Source organism: Eptesicus fuscus, chromosome 9 (assembly GCF_027574615.1).
Source record: "Eptesicus fuscus isolate TK198812 chromosome 9, DD_ASM_mEF_20220401, whole genome shotgun sequence".
Classification (NCBI taxonomy): domain Eukaryota; kingdom Metazoa; phylum Chordata; class Mammalia; order Chiroptera; family Vespertilionidae; genus Eptesicus; species Eptesicus fuscus.
In genome coordinates this window covers 95052148-95065472 of record NC_072481.1, presented here as the reverse complement: position 1 = coordinate 95065472, position 13325 = coordinate 95052148, and the positions used below count along the sequence as shown (strand labels likewise).

The 13325-nt window shown below is 41.9% G+C and overlaps 1 pseudogene; it reads left to right on the top strand.

The window, feature by feature from the left end:
- Positions 1 to 3150: 3150 nt before the first annotated feature.
- On the top strand, positions 3151 to 6758 carry LOC103303426 (major facilitator superfamily domain-containing protein 8-like; annotated as a pseudogene).
- The last annotated feature ends 6567 nt before the right edge of the window (positions 6759 to 13325 follow it).

Below are 13325 nucleotides of genomic sequence, written 5' to 3'. Positions count from 1 at the left end.
GGACACAGGCCGGCAGAGGAGGGCAGTTGGGGGCTACCAGGCCTGCAGGGAAAGGCAGTTGGGGGTGACCAGTCCAGCAGGGGAGGGCAGTTAGGGGCAACCAGGCTGGCAGGGGAGCAGTTAGGTGTCGATCAGGCTGGCAGGGGAGTGGTTAGGGGGTGATCAGGCTGGCAAGCAGGGGAGCAGTTGGGAGCCTGGATTGTGAGAGGGATGTCTGACTGCCCATTTAGGCCCAATCAGACATCCCTCGAGGGGTCCCAGATTGCAGAGGGTGCAGGCTGGGTTGAAGGACACACACACACACACACACACACACACACACACACACACACACACACACACGTGCACAAATTCAGGGCCTCTAGTTCAGATAATAAAAGTTGTTTATTCATCTCATTAAAACTGCAGCAGTAGGTGGAGGACTTCCAGTTTCTGGTCTGGCATGTAAAGAGTTTGGAAGTCATTACCTCTGTCCTCACAAAAAGAAAAAAACTGAACCAACTGAAAATCAATAGCTTTTCTTAGAGCCATCAGACAGCTGCTATCACAGGGAAAACTGCTGCCCCTGAAACTGGAGAGATAGACAGGCAGGCACAGAGGCTCACAGCTCACTGGAGAGAAGCCCAGGAGCATAAACCCAACATTGAAGCTAGAACCAGTTTCTTTTCCCAGTGCATCATGGCAGTTTTCAACAAAAAATTACAAGGCATATTAAAAAGACAAAACAGAGTTCAAAGAGATAGAGCTGGTACCAGAACCAGACCCAGATGTGTTAGAGATGTTGAAATTATATGACTAGGAATTTAAAACAACTATCATTTATATGCTGAGGACTCATATGGAAAAAGTGGGAAACATTCAAGAAAAGATGGGCAATGCAAGAAAAGAGATGGCAACTAAGAAAAATTCAAAAGAAAATAGTAGAAATAAAAGACACTGTAACTTCAATGAAAAATGCCTTTGAAGAGTTCATCAGTAAACAAAACACAGCCCAGGAAAAAAATCAGTGAGCTTGAAGAAATGTTGATAGAAATTTCTAACACTGAAATGCAGAGATGAACATAATGAAAATGATAGAACAGAATATGCCAGAACTGTGGTACCATTACAAAAGATGTAATGTACACAAAATGGAAATACCCAGAGGAGGAGAGAGAGGGAGAGAGGGAAAGGGAAAAAGAGGGGGAGGGAGGGAAGACAGAAGGGAGGGAGGAGGAGAGAGAGGGAGGGAGAAAAGGAGGTGGAGGAGGGGGAGGAGAAGGAGGAGAATGAGAAAGAGAAGAGAGAGGAAGAAAAGAAATATTTGAAGCTAATAATAATTTCTAAAGACCTGGAGTAGCTGTATTAATTTCATAGAAAGCAGATTTCAGAGCAAGAAAAATTATCAGAGGTATAAGAGGAATTACAGAATAATTAAGGGTCAATTCTACAAGAACATATAACAACCACTAGTGTGTATGTGCCTAAAAATAGTGTCAAAATACATGAGGCAAACATATAACTGCAAGGAGAAATAGGCAAACCGCTCTCAGATGGGATGCTTCCATACCCCTCTCTCAGTAACTGAACAATGCAGCAGGCAGAGGGTGGGGGAAAGGGGGAGAGATCAACCAAAGGACTTGTATGCATGCATATAAGCCTAACCAGTGGTCATGGACAACAGGGGTGTTGGGGCATGCGTGGGGAGGGGTTTGGGATGGGAATGGGGCATGAGGACAAATATGTGATACCTTAATCAATAAAGAAATTTTTTAAAAATGCAGCAGGCAGAGACACAAAGAACACAGTACAACTGAACAGCACCATCAGTGATGGAGAATTTAATGGACATCTGTAGACTACTTCATCTAACAACTGCAGAATACATATTCTTCTCAAGCTCACATGGACCATATACGAAGATAGATCACATTATGAGCTATAAAGTACACTTTAATGAATTAAAAGAATAGAAATCACACAAAGCATGCAATCAGACCACAATGGAATTAAACTGAAGATCAGTAATGTAAAGACAGCTGGAGGCCTAAGATCATGTTATCATTTAATACATATAGAAAAAGCATTTGATGAAATCCAATGTTCATTCATGACTAAAACTCTCAGCAAACTAGAAATAGAGGGAAATTTTCCCAACTTGATAAAGAACATCTACAAAAACCTACTGCTAAACCTATACTTAATGGTGAGAAACTTTGTATTTTCCTACTAAAATTCAGAAACAAGGCCAAGATGTCCTCTCTCATGACTCCTTTTGCATACTGTATTGCTCCAGCTGTACAATAAAACAAGAAAATAAAATTAAAAGTATATTGATTGAGAAAGAAACCTATTTTTTTAAGATTACATAATTGTCTATATAGAAAATCTCAAATAATCCACAAAAAACTTCTGCAACTAATAAACAATTTACAAGGTTATAGGTACAAGGTTAATACACAAAAAAGTCAACTGTTTTCCTTTAAAACAATGACAAACAATTGGAATTTTATATTAAAACACCATTTATATTAACACAAAATATAATGAAATAGTTATAAATCCAACAAATGTATCCAAACTTTATATGAGAAAAACTACAAAACTCTGACAAAGAAATGAAAGAAAATCTAAATGGAGAGAAATTCTATGTGCAGTCATAGGAAGACTCAATATTGTTAAAATGTCAGTTCTTCCCAACTGGATCTATATATTCAATGCAATCTCAATCAATATCAGAGCAACTTACTTAGGGATATCAACAAGTTGATTCTAAAGATTATTTGGAAAGGCATAAGACCCAAAACAACCAATGCAATATTAAAAGAAAAGAACAAAGTAAGAGGACTGACAGTATTCAACTTGAAGGCTTCCTATGAAGCTACATACAATAGTAATCAAGACAGTATAGTATTGGTGAAAGAATAGACAATTAGAACAATGGAACATAATAGAGAGCCCAGAAATAGATCCACACAAATATAGTCAAGTTTGACAAAGAAGCAAAGGCAATTAAATGGAGAAAGCAGAGTATTTTTAATTAATGGTGAAGAGTGAAATCGGCATCATAGCTGAATGAGACCACTTTACTTCCACCCTTAAGTTACAACTCAGATAACTACAGTTCAACAAGGATGCCCTGCTCAATACACAAACATATCTGAGAGATCCATGCATCGAGACATCAGAAGGTAAGCATATCAGAATAAGCAGAGGAGGCAGGATGGGGGTCAACAGAGATGAGGTCTGCAGATTCAGTCCAGTGCCTACTGCTGCCCAAGCTGACATGGTAGCGGTGTAGGGGTTAGGCTGCAGCCCTTACACAGCAACTGAGGGTAGGTGGAACAGAACAAACATTCTGGCCTAAGTAGCCCACTGCAGGTATAGCTAGTGACAGGCAGATACACAGCACAGTGGTGTGGCTGCTGTGGACTAGCAGCAGCCATTGTTCGCAAGAAAGGAAAGCCACAGACTCAAGAAGTGGCCTCACTCACACCCCACCCCCACTTCACCCAACACTCAGGGTAGAACCCAGTAAAGGCAACAGAGGTGTCTCGGGATATCACAGAGCAGCAGGCGGTCTCTGGTTGCAAGGAGGCCGCTCTGAAAACTGACAGACCCGAAGCCCCATCACATGCCACATCCCACCACAGGAATAGAACCCGAGACAGAGGAAACACAGACACAGAGAGGAGGCCACCACCTTGGGGAATACAGGGCATATTCCATGACCAAGGCAACACTGCCCACTGAGAACCCAGAGGTACCAGTAAAGTAAACAGAAACTTGCCCTATAGCACCACCTACTGGAAAACAAAAGAAAGTCCTCCGCTTATTAACCTGCTGAATTAAGAGCGAAACAGTACCAGTGACCTCACTTTTGGGAATGTCACCTAAGAATCCTGAGACACCCATCAGAAAGAATATATGCAATCCTATGTTCATAACAGCATTATTTACAATAGCCAAGATCTGTAAACAGCCCAAGTGTCCATCAGTGGACGAATGGATAAAACAACTGTGGTACATTTACACAATGGAATATTATACAGTTGCAAAAAAGAAGGATCTCTCACCATTTGAGAGAGCATGGTTGGACCTGGAGATTATTATGTTAAGTGAAATAAGCCAATCTGCGAAAGACAAATATCACATGATTTCACTTATTTGTGGAATCTAATGAACAAGATGAATTGACCAATAAAATAAGACCCAAAGCATGGAGGCATGGAACAGACTGACATACCTTGATGTGGGGTTGGAGAGATGAGGATAGATAAACCAAAGAACTTATATACTTACTAGTGGCCAGGTGCATGAAATTCGTACATGGGGGGGGTGTCCCTCAGCCTGGACTGCACCCTCTCCAATCTGGGATCCCTCGAGGGATGTCCCAAAGGGATCGGGCCTAAACTGGCAGTCGGACATCCCCCTTGCAATCCGGGACTGCTGGTTCCTAACCGCTCACCTGCCTGCCTGCCTGATCACCCCTAACCACTCTGCCTGCCGGCCTTCTTGCCCCCAACTGCCCCCCCAACCGACCTGCTCACCCCCAACTGTCCCCCCTGCCGGCCTGATGGCCCCCAACTGCCCCTCCTGCCAGCCTGCTCTCCCCCAACTGCCCTCCCCTCCTGGCCTGATTGCCTCTAACCACCTCTGCCTCAGCCCCGCCACCATGGCTTTGTCCAGAAGGACTTCCGGAAGGTCTCCTGGAAGGTCTCCTGGTCTAATTAGCACATTACCCTTTTATTAGTATAGATATGCATAGCCCATGGTCATAGGCAATAGGCTGGTGAAGACCTGGGTGGGGGTGGGTGGGGACTGGGAGTATGGGGATAAACGGGAGACATCTGTAATACTATCAACAATAAAAAATATACATTTTTTAAAAATTCAATAAAATGGGTATAGAAGGAAAGTACCTCAACATAATAAAGGCTATATATGACAAACCCTCAGCTAAATCAAGTTCAGTGGTGAAAACCTGCAAACTTTTCCTTTAAAATTGGGAATAAGATAAGGATGCCCACTCTCACCACTTTTATTCAACATAGTAATGGAAGATGTAGTCAAAACTCATCTTATCAGGCAAGGAAAAAGAAAAGGCATCCAAATTGAGAATGAGATGTAAAACTGTCATTATTTGCTGATAACATGATTCTATATATAGAAAACCCTAGGAGCAGGTGTGGGAGGAAGCCACGCTCACCCTCCTGCACCCCTGGTAATGACCACTTTATTGGCATTAGTAATCCTGGGCAAGGCAAGGAGTGCCAGGACAGTAGTGGAAGCTGGTGGCCCTTCTCGAGAGACCTGGAGAAAATGGGGTATTATAGAAACTGAGGAGCATTTTAAGAGCTGATGAAGTGTAGGATTTTCTATTGTGATAATGTCAATATGGCCCTATCTCCAAAAGATTGATCAAAACCTCCAATGTGAGTTTTTTGGTGGCTGGGTTATTGTTTAATTTAGTCTTGGCCAAATGGTAACTTTACCTACATTTGATTTGTGGTCTAATTATTGATCAAGAAAAGAATCTCTCATTGTGTCCACCTTCATTTCTTGTGTCCACCTTCATTTCCACCTTCATGGCAGTGTCCACCAATTGCCTCTGTTTGTCCATGTCTTAGCTTCTCATAATAAATAGTATCTATTGATCGCTAATGAATTAGTGGGATTCGGAAATATAGCAGTTATTAGATCACATATTGCTGGTGCTACATTCCTTCAGGAAAGAACAAATTCCATGGCAAACACAAGTGCACGTCAAGTACTAGGTTTTATTCCAGTTTTCAGAACTGTTTCACACTTATTGGAGAAAAGGGTGTGGCATGAAGACTGTAAAGCTGCAGATAAACACGTATACGGCACCAGTTTTACTTCGTGCCTTCCTGGGAATTTTAAATATTTTTCTGAGTCTTACTATTTTAAAAGAACATCGTGTGGATAACTCAGGACAGCAGTGTAAAAATATTAATTTTGAAGAAGCAAGTACAGATGAAGTTCAGGTTCCCCAGGGACATATTGATCAAGTTGCTGTTGGAACTACCAAGGTTCTTTTTTCCATGGTTCTATCTTTGCTCCTTTGGAAGCCATCCTTACTCCATTAATAATAGATATGTATGCCTGGACTCGAGAACAGGCTGTGCTATGTGATGGAATATACTTGCTGCTCTTGGAGTTGAGGCAGTTATTATTTTCATGGAGATTAAATTAATTTCCAAAAGACTGCCTAGAGTGCTATTCTACTGGGAGGGCTCATTGCTGTCTGGGTTGACTTCTTCAGCTTGTTACCTTGGGGAAATCACTTTCCCAAAATACAGTGGGAAGATTTACATAACAATTGAATCCCTAAGACCACATTTGGGGAAATGATTGTTACTCTTTGGAGTTTTCCAAGAGAAGATCACAGTGAAGGACCAACTGGTTGCCCAATTGAACAAGCTTGGTGCCTCTACATCCCCATGACCCATGTGGCCCTGTTCCTCACATCAGCTGTGCTAACTGGGATAGGCTATCCATCCCGCATTGTCATATACATTATATTAAAAAATTCTGGGACCAAAACCTCAGAGTCTGTACATGGGCTGGTTAATAGCTTCTGTAAGTGCATCTTGGATTCTTGAACCTGTGTACATCAGCCTAGTGTGCACACGCTGGGGCCCACGATGGGCAGTCAGCCTGGTGTGTGGAATAGTGGTGCTCACCCTCACTCTCCTGGGAGTGGTTTACAAAGACTCATTGCTTTTTCTCTAAGGCATGGATGGATTCAAGGGTAACCCAGCTAACTAACAATGGGATGTACTTGCTGGGTGGGATTTCCTTTATTTTACTAAGGCTTTTCTAAACAATCGCTATGAGTAAGTTTCTAAAAGTCAGGATTTGGATATCATATATTTTTTTCAATTTTATTTTTTTATTGATTAAGGTATTACAAATGTGTCCATATCCATTCATTGCTCCTCCCCACCCCACTCCCATATATGCCCTCACCCCCAGGGTCTTGCGTCCATTGGTTATGCTTATATGCATGCATACAAGTCCTTCGGTTGATCTCTTACCTCCCTACCCACTCCCCAACCTTCCCGCTGTAATTTGACAGTCTGACCTATGTTCTCTTCCTCTGTATCTATCTTTTTGTTCATCAGTTTATGATGTTCTTTATTATCCATAAATGAGTGAGATCATGTGGTATTTTTCTTTCACTGACTGGCTTATTTCACTTAGCATAATGCTCTCCAGTTTCATCCATGCTTCTGCAAATGGTAAGAATTCCTTCTTTTTTATAGCAGCGTAGTATTCCATTGTGTAGATGTACCACAGTTTTCTAATCCACTCATCTGCTGATGGGCACTAAGGCTGTTTACAAATCTTAGCTATTGTAAATTGTGCTTCTATGAACATAGGAGTGCATATATCCTTTCTGATTGGTGTTTCTAGTTTCTTGGGATATATTCTTTCTGATTGGTGTTTCTAGTTTCTTGGGATCTATTCCTAGAAGTGGAATCACTGGGTCAAATGGGAGTTCCATTTTTAGTTTTTTGGGTTTTTTTTAAAATATATTTTATTGATTTTTTACAGAGAGGAAGGGAGAGGGATAGAGAATTAGAAACATCAATGAGAGAGAAACATCGATCAGCTGCCTCCTGCACTGGGGATGTGCCTGCAGCCAAGGTACATGCCCTTGACTGGAATCAAACCTGGGACCCTTCAGTCCGAAGGCTGACGCTCTATCCACTGAGCCAAACCGGTCAGGGCCATTTTTACTTTTTTGAGGAAACTCCATACTGTTCTCCACAGTGGCTGCACCAGTCTGCATTCCCCCCAGCAGTGCAAAAGGGTTCCTTTTTCTCCACATCCTCGCCAGCACTTGTCATTTGTTGATTTGTTGATGATAGCCATTCTGACAGGTATGAGATGGTACCACATTGTCGTTTTGATTTGCATCTCTCAGATGATTAGTGACTTTGAACATGTTTTCATATGTCTCTTGGCCTTCCTTATGTTCGCTTTCGTAAAGTATCTTTAGGTCTGTTGCCCATTTTTTTTATCAGGTTGTTTATCTTCCATTTGTTAAGTTGTATGAGTTCCCTGTAAATGTTGGAGATTAAACCATTATCAGAGATAACATTGGCAAATACGTTCTCCCATGCAGTGGACTTTCTTATTGTTTTGTTGATGGTTTCTTTTGCTGTGCAGAAGTTTTTTATTTTGATGCAGTCCCATTTGTTTATTTTCTCTTTAGTTTCTATTGCCTTAGGAGCTGTATCAGTGAAGATATTGCTTCAGCATATGTCTATGATTTTGCTGCCTGTGGATTCTTCTAGTATTTTTATGGTTTCCCATCTTATGTTTAAGTCCTGTATCCATTTTGAGTTTATTTTTGTGTATGGTATAAGTTGGTGGTCTAGTTACATTTTTTGCATGTATCTGTCCAATTTTCCCAACACCATTTATTAAAGAGGGATCGTTTTCTTAGTCTCTCTTTCTATAAGTTCAACTGTTGGTGTATAGAAATGCCATAGATTTCTTGGCGTTAATTTTGTATCCTGCTACATTACCAAATTCATTTATTAAGTCTAATAATTTTTTGATGGAGTCTTTAGGGTTTTCTATGTACAGTATCATGTCATCTGCGAATAAGAATTTTACTTCTTCTTTTCCAATTTGGATGCCCTTTATTTCTTCTTGTTGTCTGATTGCTGTGGCTAGCACTTCCAGTACTATGTTGAACAAGAGTGGTAAAAGCGGGCATCCTTGTCTTATTCCTGTTCTTAGGGGAAATGGTTTTAGTTTTTGCCCATTGAGTATGATGTTGGCTGTAGGTTTGTCATATAAGGCTTTTATTATATTGAGGTATGATCCCTCTATTCCCGCATTGCTGAGTGTTTTTATTAGAAAAGGGTGTTGGATTTTGTCAAATGCCTTTTCTGCATCAATTGATATAATTATGTGATTTTTCTCTTTCCTTTTGTTTATGTGATCTATCACATTTATTGATTTGTGGATATTGTACCAGCCTTGCATTCCTGGAATAAATCCCAGTTGGTCATGGTGTATGATATTTCTAATGTAATACTGGATGTGATTTGCTAGAATTTTGTTGAGGATTTTAGCATCTATGTTCATTAGGGATATTGGCCTGTAATTTTCTTTCTTTGTGGTGTCTTTATCTGGTTTGGTGATTAGGGTAATGCTGGCTTCATAGAAAGAGTTTGGAAGTCTGCCTTCCTCTTGAATTTTTTGTAATACTCTGAGAAATATTGGTTTTAGTTCTTCTTTGAATGTTCGGTAAAACTCCCCTGTGAAGCCATCTGGTCCAGGGCTTTTGTTTACTGGAAGCTTTTTTATTTCTGTTTCAATTTCATCAGTAGTTATCAGCCTATTCAGCTTTTTTGAATCTTCCTGATTGAGTTTTGGAAGCTTGTATTTTTCTAGGAATGTGTCCATTTCATCGAGGTTGTCCAGTTTGTTGGAGTAGAGTTGTTCATAGTATTTTTTTTACAATCATTTGTATATCTGTGGGGTCAGTTGTTACATCACCTCTTTCATTTCTGATTTTGTTTATTTGGGTCCTCTCTCTTTGTTTCTTGGTGAGCCTGGCTAGAGGTTCATCAATCTTGTTTATCCTTTCAAAGAACCAGCTCTTGGTTTCATTGATCTTATGTATTTTTTTTTTGGTCTGTATGTCATTTATTTCCACTCTGATCTTTATTATCCCCTTCCTTCTGGTTACTGTGGGTTTTTCTTATTGCTCTCTTTCTAGTTCTTTAAGTTGCAAGGTTAGATAACTTATTACAATTTTTCTCTTGTTTTTGAGGTAGGCCTGTAGAGCTATGAACTTCCCTCTCAGGACTGCTTTCATTGTGTCCCATCGATTTTGGATTGTTGTGTTTTCATTGTCATTTGTTTCCAGGATGCTTTTAATTTCTTCTTTGATCTTTTTGGTAACCCAATCATTGTTTAATAGCATGCTATTTAGCCTCCAAGTGTTGGATTTTTTTACATTGTTTTTATTGTAGTTGATTTCTAGTTTTATGCCATTATGATCTGAGAAGATGCTTGTTATAATTTCAATCTTCTTGAACTTGAAGAGACTTTGCCTGTATCCTAATATGTGGTCTATCTTTGAAAATGTTCCATATGCACTGGAGAAGAATGTATATTCTGTAGCTTTGGGTTGAAATGTTCTAATGATGTCAATTAAGTCCATCTGATCTAGTGAGTCATTTAGGATTGCTGTTTCTTTGCTGATTTTTTTGTTTAGAGGATTTGTCCAGTGGTGTCAGTGGGGTATTAAAGTCCCCTACTATAACTGTATTGCTATCGATCTCTCCCTTGATATCTTCCAGAAGTTGTTTTATGTATGTGGGTGCTCCTGTATTGGGTGCATATATGTCTACCAGAGTGATATCCTCTTGTTGAATTGATCTCTTTAGTATTATGAAGTGGCCTTCCTTATCTCTTGTTATGGCCTTTACTCTGAGGTCTATTTTGTCAGATATAAGTATTGCAACCCAGCTTTTTTCTCATTTCCATTTGCCTGAAAAAAATTTTTCCATCACTATCAGCCTGTGTGAATCCTTTGTTCTGAGATGCGTCTCTTGCAGACAGCATATATATGGGTCATGTTTTCTTATCCATTCAGCTACCCTATGCCTTTTGTTTGAAGCGTTTAGTACATTTACGCTTAATGTTATTATTGATAAGTACATGTTCTTCATCATTTATCTTCTTAATGTTTGTGTTCCTTCATGCCTTTCTGTTTCTTCTTTTTATAGCAGTCCCTTTAGCATTTCTTGCATTGCTGGCTTGGTGGTAATAAACTCTATAAGCCCTTTTTTGTCTGTGAAGCTCCTGATTCCACCTCCAATTTTGAATGATAGCCTTGCTGGGTATAGTATTCTTGGATTCAGTCCCTTGGTTTGCATCTCCTCATATATTCCATTCCATTCCCTTCTGGCCTGGTGTGTTTCTGTTGAGAAATCCATTGATATGCTTATGGGCGATCCCTTGTAGGTAAATTTCTGTCTCTCTCTGGCAGCCTTTAAGATTCTTACTTTGTCGTTGATGCTTGCCAATTTAATTATGATGTGTCTTGGTGTTGGTCTTTTTGGGTTCTTCTTGTTTGGGACTCTATGTGCTTCTTGGACTTGCATGGTTTTTTTCTTGCCAATATCAGGGAAGTTTTCTGTCATTTCTTCAAACAGGTTTTCTATTCCTTGCTCAGTTTCCTCTTCTTCTGGCACCCCTATTATGCGGATGTTGTTTCGTTTTGCATTGTCCCAAAGCTCTGTTAGGCTCTCATCTTGCTTTTTAAGTTTTCTTTCCCGTTGTTGCTGTTTGTGTGTTTTTTTCCTACCTTGTCTTCTAATTCGCTGATGCAGTCCTCAGCCTCTTCTAGTCTACTGTTTAAGCCTTCCATTGTGTTCTTTATTGCAGAATGTCATTCTTCATTTCCTCTTGGTTCCTTTTCATGTTGGTGAGTCTCATTCAGCTCCTTATAATTCTCATTGAGTTGAGTGTATTTTTCATCCAGCCGTTTAAGCATCCTTATAACCATTACTCTGAATTCTTTCTCTGACATATTGCTTGCCTCCATTTCATTTAATTCCCTTTCTGGTGATTCCTCCTTTTCTTTCCTTTGGGGATTGTTTTTTTTCTCTCCCCATTTTATGCTGTAATGTTTTAATTATTTCTGTTTCTTAGATCCAACTGCTTCACTACCCAAGTTCTTTTGGGGGTAGTGCTAGAGGTGTGATCTCTCAGGTATCCTGGGCTTGGTGATCTAACGGAGCTCCCTACTTGAGCTATTTGAGTTATCTTGATGTAGTTGGATCTTGAATATTAGTTTCTTATTCGTGGATGAATTCTTGTCTTGGGTTGGCAATGTGACTCACCCCAGCTTCGTTGTGCATGCTGTTTTGGATGTGATTGTGGTTCCAGCTCTTGTGGAAAAGGTTGTCTGAGGTCTTGCTGGTATGTTATCACTGTGGGTTCCCAGAGTCCACATCCTTGGAGGAAGGAGTCTCAGGGCCTGAGGCTCAGGTACTGCGACTTTGGCCAGTGTGGTTGACTCCTGCTGGATTAGTGTCACTCTGAAACTCACTACAAGGGACACTGAGCCCATGACAGTGGGGGACAGGTGTCTCATAGTCTCTGGTTGAGGCAGTGGGACTCTGTCCAAAGTGATTTCCCTCTGAATCACAAGGGGGTTCAGGATCCAGTGGCTGGGGATGTTGGAATCTCAGGATCTATGGCTGAAATAATGTGACCTTGTCCAGGGAGGCAAGTCCTCAGTAATTCACCAGCAGCCGGGAGAGGGATGTTGTGGATCCTACTGAGGGAGCCATGCGCCCCTGGTTGGAGAGGCACACACCAGTGGCAGCACATAGAGGGGCCCAGACACCTTCTGCTGGGGATGTGATATTGTAAGGCCCACACACTGGATCAGAGCAATTGTGGTGTGCCACCAGCCCCATGGAGGGAAAAGTCCCAGTTTCTGCTTCAGGGGATGTGCACCCTTGGTTGGATATGCATGCCCAATGGCTGCTTACAGAGGCCCCCAGGAGCCGTCTGCTGGGGCAGTGGGCTCAGGAGGCCGTTGTGCCGGAGTGGCTCTATCACAGGGACTGGATGCCAGTGGCCGGGGTTGTGCCTTGTGGCAGTTCCAAGAAGCAACTCAGGGCCACCTTCCAGGGCAGTGGGCTCAGGGGGCTTGCGCACTGGATCATTGCGACTGCAGCGACCAGAGGTCAGCAGCTGAGGAGTGGGAAGTCTGAGTTTCTGCTGTGAGGCCTTGAGCCTTTGGTTGGATTCAAGTGCACCTAGTGGCAGCTCACAGAGGCACCCATGAGTCGCCTGCTGGGGCAGTGTCCTCAGGGGGCCTGAGTGCTGAAACCACACAACGTGGTGTCTGATGTCTGTGGGTAGGCAGCAGGGAAGGGGGAAGTCCAAATTTCTACTGCCAGGGCTGTGTGCCCTTGTTTGGATATGAGCACGCTGAGCTTGGGCTCAAGGAGGCACCCAGGAGCAGTAGGCTCGGTAGGCCTGTGTGCTGGAAAGGCGCAACTGAGGTGTCCAGAGGTCAGCAGCCAGGGCGGGGGATGTCTCAATTTTTGCTGCCTTGTTCCCTTGGTTGAAATCATGAGTGCCCAGTGGGGACTCACAGAGGCGTCCAGGAGTCGTCTGTCAGGGTGGTGAGGCTCAGGAGGCTTGCGTGCTGAAAATGCACGACTGTGGTGTCCAGAGGTCAGCAGCTGTGAATTGGGTAGACTCAGTTTTTGCTGCTGTGCCCTTGGTTGAATTTGCGTGCACCCAGTGGTAGCTCATAGAGGTACCCCGGG